The sequence below is a fragment of the Triticum dicoccoides genome, chromosome 4A (assembly GCF_002162155.2).
Source record: "Triticum dicoccoides isolate Atlit2015 ecotype Zavitan chromosome 4A, WEW_v2.0, whole genome shotgun sequence".
NCBI classification, from domain to species: Eukaryota; Viridiplantae; Streptophyta; class Magnoliopsida; order Poales; family Poaceae; genus Triticum; species Triticum dicoccoides.
The window spans coordinates 735,518,718-735,532,502 of NC_041386.1; the positions used below are offsets into that span (position 1 = coordinate 735,518,718).

Sequence of the window (13,785 nt, forward strand, 5' to 3'; positions counted from 1 at the left end):
GATTGCCGGATATTCATGCATCTTTTTGAAGTTTGGCTACTGTCCGTATTTTCTGCGTGCACGTTGAGATAATAAAATGTATTATTAAACATGGTCACTTATTCCCTGTGTTAATTGAATTGGGGCTATTAAAATGTGTTACTTTACGGGCATTTGATGCCTCCACCATACGTACACGTGGGTTTACTGACTGTAACTGTGATCAGAGAAGCATGGATTCATGTCGATAGATCCTGAGCTAAAGCCGTATATGGCCAACCTGTCGTGTCCTTAAATTTCAGACAAGCAACCCAGAGAAAGGGCGAAGGCAAGGCAGGTGCCTGGTGAGAGTACTGAGGACCCAGGGTTGCTGTTGAGGATGCATCCAGAACTGAATGTCTCCTTGCCGCAACTGGCTCTTCGGGGCGAAGTGATCCAGAGTTCCAGACTGTGCATACGGCAGGACGATCGCCAAGAATTGGGGAATGTTTGCGGAGAACATAAGGTGTGTGAACACCGAGGGGACGCTAACATAGTAGCGCATCCTCTTGCCTGTACAGGATAAAAGATCTGCACCGTTTTTTTGGTTGGAATGTCTTCTTGATTTTCTTTATCAATTTTGGCAGACCATGTATCAACAACATATGATGGAACGAAGACTATGTTCCTGTCAAATAAAGCACCGGAGAATTTTTGAGTTTCATTGACAAAAGCACATAAATTTTACACATCTTGGCACAGAACAAGATCATCAGAGATCTCATCTTAGGCTTGTGTGTGGAAGTACAAGAACCACAAATAAACTGGGCCACCGCCTATCATTCCACAATATTACAGGCCATTGGAATTTGGAATCAAAACAAACAGTGTGTATCTGTCTGTCCACAACAGTATAGATCATCATTTATTGGAAATAAACAGATAGCTTCAATGTTCATCATCCCAAATTATTACAACCAAACCTATGCAGAGGCCATCATTTCACGATATCACAAAACATAGGAAACAAACAAATCCAGCGTTTTAAAAACTTCGGTTGCTAGCAGCATTGACATGTTGCATCGTCTGCAAATGCAAGATATATAAGACGACTTCTACAAAACGTAATGACAGGGTATGCGTGGAATTAGAAAATCGTCACCCGGTCAATTGACAGCAGATCCTATGGGTGACAGACTGACAGGGCTTCTCCTTCAGCTCCATCCATATTATGAAGCCTGGTATTTCAGTCGGGGAATGTATTAATAAACTTAAGAAACAATCCTAATGGTTCTTAACTTCAGAAGGTGGGAATCAAAGGGATATATAGATGTATATACCTCCCAGTCCATCATTGTCAACGGGAGAGCAGCTTCATAACTAATGTATAAATTCCTTCGCTTCAATGTGCTGAAGCTTTTGCCAGTTTGGATGACCTATTTGATTGCACGAACTCATAAACTCTCCAGTGCAGTAAGAACTTCTGAATAGACCGAGGAAGTTCTGGAAGTGATTTAAGATACCAGCATAGCCGAATCGTTAGGCTCTTGAGAAACCTGAGGTTCTTCACATTGTCTGGCAAGTGGTCCCAGAAGCATTCAGCAATTAAGAGATGGCGAAGATGAATGAAATGCTCAAAAAGTTATGGAGCAGGTCGCAAACGACTGCAGTCGTGGAATATAAGTTCATGTAGGTACTTTGGGCCACCGTTCTGCTCACCCACCATCCAACTTGGATACATTAGACTTTGGTACCTCCAGACTTCCAAACTTTTAAGATCCTTGGGCGGGCAAAGGCCCTTAAGTACCTCTGCTTGAACTTCTGGTGTGCAAGCTCTATCATTAACCCAGAAAAGTTGCAGTTCGGTCAGTCCTTTCTTATCAGCTAGCTTTGCTTCATGTGCTTCCTTCTTGCTTTCAACATTTTCAAGATTTTGGATCGTCAGACCGCCCCGAAGCTTGTTTAGGTCCCTCAGCTGTTTTAACTCATACCCATATTCCCTCCTTACATCAAAAGTTTCTATTGTCTGTAGTGTTGTAACCTGCCAATGTTCGGAATATGCATTGTTATTTCGCCGCCGATGATATTGTTGGGTTTAGTCCCACATCGGTTGTGGGGGAAGACATAACACGACTTATCCCTCCTAACAGGCTAGTCTTTTGGGGGAAGAGGGTCCAAGGCCTGTCATAAGTCGGTGTTGCTCTCCGGTTGGGCCTGGTTGACGCATGTGGGTCGGAAACGCTGGTGATAGCGGACTCGGGATTGCGTAACAATTGGTATTCAGAGCTTGGTTTGTCGGTCGTGATCTTCGGAAAGCACTCGAAGGATCATGTCGAACACAGGCATGGAGATCGTGACGGCAGCAGCGGGAGCGCCGATGCCGATGGTGGGGGTGTCTCAATTCCCCCGTCTGGATCGAGAGGACTACGCACTATGGGCGATGAACATGGAGGTCGCGATGGAGGGAGCCGAGTTCTGGGAAGCTGTCGACCCCGGCGGCGCCGAGTACGCGAAGGGCGCGGCGAAGTACCGGATTGATCGTCAGGCGTTAACGGCGATCTACTCCGCAATGCCGAAGGATGTGCTGCAACACCTCGTTGGAAAGAAGACGGCGAAGGAGGCATGGGAGACCATCAAGATCCTGCACCAGGGTCATGACCGTGTCAAGGAAGCACACCTTCAGTCCCTGATGAGAAGCTACGAGTGCCTGAAGATGGATGAAAGTGAGACGGTTGATCAGTTTGCCGCCCGTCTCAAGACCCTCGTCAATGGCATACGCAGCTATGGTTCAACCCTAGAAGAAGTTGCGATCGTCCGGCGATTTTTGCGCGCCGCACCGGCACGCTACATTCAGATCGTCACGTCGATCGAACAATGTCTCGACCTGAAAACTCTCACGGTCGAGGATCTCGTCGGAAGGTTCAAGGCCCACGACGAGAGAATTCGTCTCAGCTTCGGCGACGCGGAGGCGAGTGAGCACCTGATGCTGACAAAGGCGCAATGGATCGCCCTGTCAAAAGAAAAACAAGGCGGATCCACGAGCAGTGGCGAGAAGGGGAAAGGGAAGCAGCGCTCGGCGAGAAAGAACTTCGCCGACTCGGACGACGAGGATGCGCCTGCACCACCGAGGAGGAAGTTTGACATCAGAAACGTGAGGTGTCATAAGTGTGGCCTCCTCGGTCACTTCAAGGCTAACTGCGAGAAAGCACCGAAGCAACAGGCGCTCATGGCCGAGGAAGGAGACGATGGGGATATGATGATGATGTGCGAGCTAGTGGACGAAGAAGATCCAGATGATCTTGGTCAGCTGGACACATGTCCGGTGAGTCCATCCGCGCCAGTAAACCCAGGCGATGTCGTGGCGCCAGAAGACCATGACACAAGGCGTGATGGTGTGATCATGCCAGTAAAACCAGGCGAATTCGTGGCGCCAAAAGACCATGACGCAAGGCGTGACGGTGTGGTCATGCTAGCAGCAGGCGAAGAAGTGGCGCCAAAAGTCCACGACACAATGCGTGATGGTGTGTGGTCACGCTAGAAGATGGCGAATACATGTCGCCAGAAGAACACGACGCGAGGTGTGATGGATTGGTCACCCCAGAAGAACCAGACACGCGGAGAGCTGCACTTGGACCCGACGAGCGTGGCGCATACGCTCACGGTGCGGACATCGCGAGTCATGACCGATCCAACGCGGCGAGTCCAGATGCTACAGGCGTTGCATGCATTGCATCGTGCGGCCAATCAGCCAGCCCGCGCGAGCACGCAGCCGGGACGAGGCATGGCAAGTACGTGGCTGGTACAGCTCTACTCACTAGCATGTGCATCCCAGCGGACAGGCCGGTTGATGGTTGCCCATTTAGCAGTCCGTCTGCAGCAAGTTTCTTTGGAAGGCGTCAACCATCATGTGGTGGTCAATCATGGAGAGAAGGGGTGCAAATCCCAATAAATTTGCAAGATGCACTCGGTTTAGAAAAGAGTGCAGGTGGGAGTTCATCATCAAGTGGAGGACTAGTGAATGAGAACGGTCCAGAAAAAAGTGATGGGCTTAAAAGCCTAGGAAAAAGATTGGGTGTGCCAGAAACTAAAACTTTGGCAAGTTTAGAAGCAGAAGTGTCTTCTCCAATAGCACAGGAACGACGCGTCTTGGACATCTCTGCAGAAGAAGTGCTTCGAATAAATTCGGTGAAGATGAAGAGTAAAGGGCAACGATGTTTGCACATCTAGGAACCAGAAAATTTTGAAGACGCAAAGACGGAAGAGTGTTGGCGCCGTGCTATGGATGAAGAGTTGTGGTTGATCCGAGACAACAAAGTATGGGAACTCACGGATCTTCCCAACGGGCATAATGCCATAGAGCTCAAGTGGGTGTACAAAGTCAAGAAGGATGCCGAAGGGTACTTGGTGAAGCATAAAGCAATGCTCGTGGCTAAACCAAACGTGCAAGAGCAAGATGTGGACTTCGAAGAAGTGTTCGCTCCAGTTGACAAGATGAACTCGGTGAGGCTACTTATAGCTCTCGCAGCTCAAGAATCTTGGAGGATACATCATATGGATGTGAACTCCACGTTGTTGACTGGGGAGTTAGAAGAAGGGTTGTATGTGAAGCAACCACCGGGGTACATCCAAGAAGGAGAGGAGCACAAGGTATTGAAGCTACACAGGGCATTGTAAGGGCTATGACAAGCTCCTCGGGCATGGAACATCAAGCTAGATCGTACATTGATATCTCTTGGATTTGAGAAAGCACCACTGAAGCATGCAATGTACAAGCGAGGTAAAGGCAAGGATCGTCTCTTAGTGGGCATCTATGTGGATGATCTGTTGATAACTAGAGCAGACGAAGAGGTGATTGCAAACTTGAAGCTACAAATGGAGGAGCTATTCAAGATGACTGATCTAGGGCTCTTGAGTTACTACCTTGGGATAGAGGTACATCAAAAGCCGGAGGGGATCACAATATGCCAGGAGGCATATGCAAAGAAGATAGTTGAAAGTTGTAGCATGGAAGATTGCAACCCAAGTCATGTTCCGATGAAGCCTCGTGTTGTTCTAAGCAAGAAAAGTGAAGCACCCGCGGTTGATGCAACGGAGTATAGAAGTGTGGTCCGAAAGCTGAGGTATCTCACGAATACAAGACCAGACTTGACCTATTCCGTTAGCATAGTGAGTCGCTTCATGGAAGCACCCACGACTGAACATTGGGCAGTTGTGGAAAATATACTCAGGTACATCAGAGGGACAACAAATTTCGGTTGTGTCTATTTGAGAGAGAAGAAGAAGGAGATGGTGGAGCTACTTGGCTACAGTGATAGCGACATGGCAGGAGATGTGGACGACCGTAAAAGTATGTCGTGCGTGGCATATTTCTTGGGCGGAAGCATTGTGAGTTGGCTATCACAAAAGCAGAAGGTGGTCGCATTATCATCTCGTGAAGCGGAGTATATTGCAGCTGCAACCGCGGTGTGTCAAGGCGTGTGCCTTGGAAGGCTACTCGGTGACCTCACAGGTAAGGAACCGGAATGAGTGGTGCTCAATGTTGATGACAACTCTACAATCTCTCTATGGAAGAATCCGGTGCATCATGCTCGATGCAAGGACATCGATACGAGATATTGCTACCTAAGGGAGTGTGTGGAAGAAAGCAAGATCGACATCAACTACGTTTGCACCAACGACCAGCTTGCAGATATCCTAACTAGATCTTTGGGACGGCAGAACTTCGTGAAGATGCGGCGAAGGATCGGTGTTCAAGCTGTGAAGTGAGGACATCGTGATTAGGGGGGTGATTGTTGGAATTAACCACGATGTTGTGGTCCGTGTCCGGCTTGTACACGTTGACAATCACCAGATACAACTCGTATAGGATAGACTTGGTCTAGCTGCTATATATATGTGTTGTACCCCTTGTAATCGTTAACCCAGATCAATACAAAGGAATCAAACGGGAGCGACACGCTCCCGTGGCCATAATATCGCGTGTGTATTCGTGTGTCTCTGCGAGTTGTGCTAGTTACGATCGAAGACGCCGCCGGCTGGTTGTTTCGTTTGTGCGTGTGCTAGTGACCTAGCTACGTACGTGAGGAATCCATCCACCAGCTAGTCTGCCTGCTTGCTCCTTTGTGTACGTACGCATCATCGGACAGAATCAATTGTCTAGCTAGTGTCGGTACGTACGCATCATCGGACAGAATCAATTGTCTAGCTAGTGTCGCTAGCGGCTGCTGCGTACGAAGTCGTCTCGACGGAAAGTACTCGTCGAGTCGGGCCTGTAGCCAACAATTGGTATCAGAGTCCAGGTGCCCGGAATGAATCTCGGTAGACTCACGGGTGGTCGGTCATGGTTGGTGGGCTGGAAACGCTGGTGTTAGCGGGCCCATGGATGACCGATGTGTGAGGGGGAGATTGTTGGGTTTAGTCCCACATCAGTTGTGGGGGAAGACATAACACGACTTATAAGGGCGGGGGTGTCCCCTCCTAACAGGCTAGTCTTTTGGGGGAAGAGGGTCCAAGGCCTGTCATAAGTCGGTGTTGCTCTCCGGTTGGGCCTGGTTGATGCATGTGGGTCGGAAACGCTGGTGATAGCGAACTCGGGATTGCGTAACAGATATGCCTCAAGTTGGTGAGGTTACCCATGTTTATATCAGATGAAACTTCTACATCACTTGCATAACCAAACATTAGCACCTGCAGATGGTAAAGACTGTCTAACGTTTTTGGTAAATATAGCGCTGCTTCGTAGAACACTAAAGCAAGATACCGAAGATGCTTTAAATGACCAATAGCTGCTGGGATTTCAAACACACTTATTTCATCGATCAATGTCCAGGAGTTTTCTATGGCCAGTACTCGCAATTTCTGCAGCTTCTCAAACACTTTCTCAAAGAATTCTTTGTTAGCTGGTGCAAGCTCCATATGATCAATAATGAGACTGCGTAGGTTTTTCAGTTTAAAAAACTCCTCAGTAACCATTCCTCCATTCGCAACGAAAAGATGACGAACATCATGAGAAACTTCCCTTCTCATCATGATGCTGCATTCTCGGCCAAAAAAGTCGCAGTTCGATTAGCCCTTTCTTATCAGCTAGCTTTGTTTCATGTGCTTCCTTCTTGCTCTCAACATTTTCAAGATTTTGGATCGTCAGACTGCCCCGAAGCTTGTTTAGGTCCCTCAGCTGTTTTAACGCATACCCATGTTCCCTCCTTACTTCAAAAGTTTCTATTGTCTGTAGTGATATTAACCTGCCAATGTTCGGAATATGCATTGTTATTTCGCCGCCGATGATATGCCTCAAGTTGGTGAGGTTACCCATGTTTATATCAGATGAAACTTCTACATCACTTGCATAACCAAACATTAGCACCTGCAGATGGTAAAGACTGTCTAACGTTTTTGGTAAATATAGCGCTGCTTCGTAGAACACTAAAGCAAGATACCGAAGATGCTTTAAATGACCAATAGCTGCTGGGATTTCAAACACACTTATTTCATCGATCAATGTCCAGGAGTTTTCTATGGCCAGTACTCGCAATTTCTGCAGCTTCTCAAACACTTTCTCAAAGAATTCTTTGTTAGCTGGTGCAAGCTCCATATGATCAATAATGAGAGTGCGTAGGTTTTTTAGTTTAAAAATCTCCTCAGTAACCATTGCTCCATTCGCAATGAAAAGATGACGAACATCATGAGAAACTTCCCTTCTCGAGCCATTGAAGCTATCACTCCCTGCTGCATTCTCGGCTAAATCATGCATAAGATCATGGACTAAATAGCACAAACTGCCTTGGTAGTATCCTCCAGGTTGAACAAATGAGGTTGCCAGTAACTCATGGAAGTAACCCTGACCAATAGCTTCCATATCCTCCTCTGCATTAGTGGTCTGTATGAACCCCTGTGCCACCGACAGTTTAACTAACTCATCACGGTTCAAATGGTATCTTTTGGGAAAAATACTGCAGTACGCAAAGCATCGCCTCACCTGCTCATCGAGATGCTGGTAACTCCACCACAGGGCCCCCGTCGTCTCATTCAGAAGGTCACGATCTCGAACTTCTCTCCAAAAGTCGACATCATTTTGTCTTTTGCGTAGATGCCCTCCCACTGTACTGGCTGCCAGAGGTGATCCTTTCAGCTTCTGTGCAATTTCAGCCCCAATAATTTTGAGTTCCATTTGATCTGGATCATCTGCATTTGTATCTTCATGGGCATAACACATGAACAGTTCTAAGAAGACTTGAACATCCAAGGGACGTATTGGAATAGCAGTGCGTGCCACACCAGGACCAAGATCTGAAAATGCATCTTTGTGGCGACTTGTCGCAAGGATCTTGCTTCCTCTATTTCCAAGATTCAATGGAGAGAGTAACTTTGCTAGTTTCTGCTTATCATCATCCTTATCGCACCAGATATCATCTAGTACCAAGAGGAATCGCTTTCCCTCTAGTTTCTTCTCTAATTCATTTTCCAGGACATCAAGGCTCTTGTAATCAGGGCATGATTCACTGTCCATTGAAGCTGCCTCAAGCATCTCATTGAAAATGTCACCCACACTATAGTTCTGAGAAAGATGAATCCACATAACAAAGTCGAAATAGCCATTAACTTTCTCATACTTGCAACATGTTGTGCGAGGGTTGTCTTCCCAGATCCTGACATGCCATGAATGCCAATTACAGAGAAACATTTACTATCACTTGAGCTTGGATTGAGATCAACATTTTCATTACGAAGCATTGTTGTTATCTCCTTAAGATCCTCATCTGGACCAGTTACCTTCCCTATTGGTGCTGCAGTGGTGCATGTGCGTATATTTCTGCTCTTGCTCGACGGCTTTGCCAGTGCAATAATTCCCTGTGCTGCAACAATTAGTTCTTCTATCTTGACCATTTTATCCTTTAAACGATGACTTAAGTCTCCTGTGAGAGTCGAACTCGGTTCGATACAAATATCCTGCAAAAGCAATCAGCATTCCGAATTTCAAAACATAATCCAACTAAAACATTTTTTGAACAGTAGCCTGATAGGAGGACACATGCTGGCCCCATGGGGGTAAAAATGCTAGGTATGGTTTATTTTGAGATATCTCTGAGCAAAATCTAGTGCGCCTGGTGCAAAGTAGTACTCCCTCCGTCCGGAATTACTTGTCGCATAAACGGATGAAAATGGATGTATCTAGAATTAAAATACATCTAGATACATTTATTTCTCCGACAAGTATTTCCGGACGGAGGGAGTAGAATTTATTCAAACCATAGTAGTATTTTATTTATTGAGTTGAGCTAGTATGTACAAGGCATATACATGCCCGGGCATAAGGCAAGACATGGTTTTATGTAACAAGCAACAGCACACATGCAAGCAACGCATGTTTTCCACAACATATATATATCATAAAAATAAGTAATTTACTCTTTCTTTTTAGGAAAAAAATCGCCTTTGAATTAATTTGGTTGAGTGCCTTTATAATGAAAAACTATCCATACATGCTATTAACACGATCCATTCTACCAAAACAAAAAAAGGGCAGCCCGGTGCATGTAGCTCCCGCTTGCGCAGGGTCCGGGAAAGGATCCGACCACTTTGGGTCTATAGTACGCAGCCTTTCCCTACATTTCAGCAAGAGGATATTTCCAAGACTCGAACCCGTGACCTCATGATATAAAACAGTACATCTTTACTAGGATAAAGGTACAATGCAGGGATCAATAAGTATGCATTTATATAGCGAAAAATTAAAGATAGCAAGAAAGGATCTGGTTTGAGGGGCCAACTTCAGCATCTAAAGTAATTTTGAGCCTTTTCTTCACTCTTTTTTGACCAAGAATTTTCTGTTTGTCCAGCTTCTTTTGGTGGCGGATGTACTCCAGTTCATCAAGGATGTCTTCCATGTCATAGAAAGCAGATTTGAGACCCCTCGCCATCTCCTCGAAGAGTTTATTTTGGTTAATGGCCTCTGCTGCTTTTAGAGTAAGTGTTAGTCGAGGGAGAACATCCGTCAACAGGTAGTGAAGCGTCTCCGGTTTGTCGGGTTTGCAGTAGGACAAGGTTTTGTCCAGAAGCTTGGAGATGACAGGCGACATGATCCAATCTGCGACGGCCCATGAAACACCCCCCATCACCATTGAGGCTTTTCAGGCAGGAGAAGACATGGGAGAATTAGGCCATGATGTTCAGACAACCAACCCATTTTGTAAGGAGGAACGAGCAAAGATAAACCTAAGGCTAAAAAATCAAGGTTCTAAAGGGGAAAAAACAGCTTGGTGCTAGTTTGTACTGACCTGTCGGAATGTACACGGCAGTCGCCGGAGATGGGCGAAGTTTCTTACAGGAAGCCAGATGAAATCGCCAGAGTTCCAAGCAGTATCAGAGACGAAGTCACCAATGGGTTTGCATGGGAGAAGCCAGAACTCTAGCTTTGTGGTCGCGAGTATGGGATCAGTCATTGTGGCGGGATTGGTCCTTTAAGTTCTTTTCCAAAGTAACAGGGTTGGACGAAATCAAAACCACAAGCTAACTAGTACTAATAATCATGTAAAGACTTGTCAAGGTTGGACGAAATCAAGATTTTTAAGAGGTTTCTGGCTGACCCCCCTATCTCTCATGAGCACTACTAAGGACCAGCTGGATCTTAGTTTTCTAGGTGACTAGACTGATGTGAACAGCTCAGATTCATTGATGAAAGGTCAGGATCCACCTAGACATATCAATTTTAGGATTTGACGCATTCCTCTAAACAGATGGCAAGTATTATTTTACAAATAAATTATAATTATAATATAAATTATTCATCTAAAAACTTTGTCCAAAATGAACGTTCCCAACGACGTTTATAACAGACCACCTTGGAATCGTACCTTCCGTGGCTGTTTATATAGGTGCATGACCCCTCGTATAGCTCACTTGAAACAGCTGTTTTGCTGAAAACTATCTCATATTCTTTTGATGATTAGCCAGAACTGTCATCCTTTTCATGGTCATATCCCTTACCCACAGTATATATTCATCAACATCATTCCATGACGCAGCCAGCGCTCACATCAATTCGTCACACATTATTTCATATATAGCCCAGAGAATTAGGCCATGCTGTTCAGAGAACTAATCCAAGTTGTACAGAGGAATGGTAAACCTAACACTATAAAACGAAGCTTTCAGAAGAATAAAAAGCTTGTGGTCCTAGTTTGTGCTAACCTGTTGGAACCTATTTGACGATCACGGAAGATAGGCGAATTTTCCGTCGGGAATCAGATGCAGCAAGTGGACCGGAGTTCTGCCGAGCAGCGACAAAGGCACCAATGGATTTGCCACAAGACACCGGGAAGGAAGCTTTGTGGTCACAAGTATAAGATCACTCTCTGCAGTAATTGGTCCTCCGAATTACTTGTCCAGACCAAAGGTGGAGGATGGTCCAAATTTTTGGTAGGAACTAGTCAAAAGCAAACAATCGAGTCTGATGGAAATTCCCATGACCTCAAGAAGTAGGGGTAGTCCCAAACAGCAAACAATAAAGCAACCAGAGAGGCGATGAAACTAACTGCCATATCTAGATGACGAACAGAGTGTGCCAAGAACAGAGTATATAAGTAACTAAAAATGATTCAGACAGAAAAATCACCCTGTCACCGGAGGAGGATGCTGAAGACCTCCAGCTTCCTGCGGAGGACGGCGCGCTCCCGGTGGCCTTCGGGGAGAGGGCACAGGTTGAGCGGCGTAAGAGCAGGCTCAAGCTTCAAGGGACGAGGTTGATTCCGCCGGAGGAGACATCTCTGGGATTTGCCTGAGAGCGCTACCGCCGGCGATGCATGGAGCACGGCCTGGGCGGGCGGCACGTGGTACGTCGGCGCTGATCCTCCAAGGTGGAGGCAGCGGCGGTGGCTAGACTAGTACTGAATGGGCCTTTACTTCGGAAATTCCTATTGGACGCTCGTTGCGTCAAAATGTCGAGCGAACATATACGGGAGCGATCAGCTGGGCCGGCCATCTCCCACTGTAGGCAGTTTCGGTTTTGGGAACTTTCTAGAAGTTTAAGTTTCCCAGCCAGTTTTATCGGTTTTGGGAACCTTCTAGAAGGTTCCTTTAGCTGGTTTTCTATTTTCCTTTTTATTTCTTCTTTTTCTTTTTTTCCTTTTTTTTTCTGTTTTCTTTTTTCATGTTTCTTTTTTTTTCTTCATCTCCTTTTTTATTTTTTATTTTTTTTCTTTTTCTTTTTTTTCTTTTTCGTTTTATTTTTCTTTTTCCCAAATATTTTTGTGTTTTTGCAAACATGTTCGTAAATTTCAAAAAATATTTGCATTTATGATAAATTGTTTAAAATTTAAAAAATGTTTATACTCCCCCAACCACCAACAAGCATCAATCCATGGCTTGCTCGAAACAACGAGTGCCTCCAACTAACAACAGCCCTGAGGGAGTTTTATTTAATTATTTTGATTTGCTTTGATCTTTTTGGATCATGGGACTGGGCATCCCAGTTACCGGCCCTTTCTCGTGAATGAGGAGCGGAGTCCACTCCTCGTGAGAATAATCCACCTAGCATGGAAGATATAGGCAACCCTAGTTGTAACATGAGCTGCTCGAGCATACAAAATAGAATTTCATTTGAAGGTTTGGAGTTTGGCACATACAAATTTACTTGAAACGGCAGGTAAATACTGCATATAGGTAGGTATAGTGAACTCATATGGAACAACTTTGGGGTTTAAGGAGTTTGAATGCACAAACAGTATTCCCGCTTAGTACAGGTGAAGGCTTAGCAAAAGACTGAGAAGCGACCAACTGAGAGAGCGAAAACAGTCATAAACATGCATTAAAATTAATTCACACCGAATACAAGCATGAGTAGGATATAATCCACCATGAAAATAAATATCGTGAATGCTATGTTGATTTGATTCAACTATATGCGTGAACATGTGCCAAGTCGAGTCGCTCAATTCATTCAAAGGAGGATACCATCCATCATACCACATCATAATCATTCTAATAGCATGTTGGCACGCAAGGTAAACCATTATAACTCATAGCTAGTCAAGCATGGCACAAGCAACTATAATATCTAAATGTCATTACAAATATGTTTACTTTATAATAGCTGACTCAGAAACGATGAACTCATCATATTTATAAAAACAAGAAAGGCCGAGTTCATACCAGCTTTTCTCATCCCAATAAGTCCATCATATATCATCGTTATTGCCTTTCACTTGCACGACTAAACGATGTGTATAATAATAAGTGTGCACGTGCATTGGACTAAGCTGAAATCTGCAAGCATTCAACTCAAGAGAGAAGACAAGGTAATATAGGCTCTAAGTTAAATAAACAATCATGCATATAAGAGCCACTAAGCATTTTCAATATGGTCTTCTCGACCCTCAAAGGAAAGAAAAAAAAATAAAACTATTTACACGGGAAAGCTCCCAACAAGTAAGAAGAAGAACTATAAATCTTTTTGGGTTTTCATTTTAATTTCTAGTACAAGCATAGAAATTAAACTAACTAATTTTTTAATTTTTTCTTAAGGTTTATCAAACACACAAGAAGAAAACTAGAAAAAGAAATTTAAACAAACATGGATACTACAATGAAAGAGTATGAGCACCGACGACTAGTGTGTGAACATAAATGTAAAGTCGGTGAGAAATACGTACTCCCTCAAGCTTAGGCTTTTGGCCTAAGTTGGTCTAGTACCAATGACCGCCGCTACTCTCCCCGGTGTAATGGGAGGTGTAATCAGGATACCACTGGCTGGTCATCTCCGGATCCCACTGGACAGATGGTGCACGATAAGGGTCCAGTTCGAGTTCTGGCTCAGGTTCAGGCTCTGGAGTG

General features: G+C 45.0%; 1 pseudogene; it reads right to left on the bottom strand.

Annotated features, from left to right (window-relative positions):
- Positions 1-1,229: 1,229 nt before the first annotated feature.
- LOC119284335 lies at positions 1,230-10,076 on the bottom strand (annotated as a pseudogene).
- Positions 10,077-13,785: the final 3,709 nt, after the last annotated feature.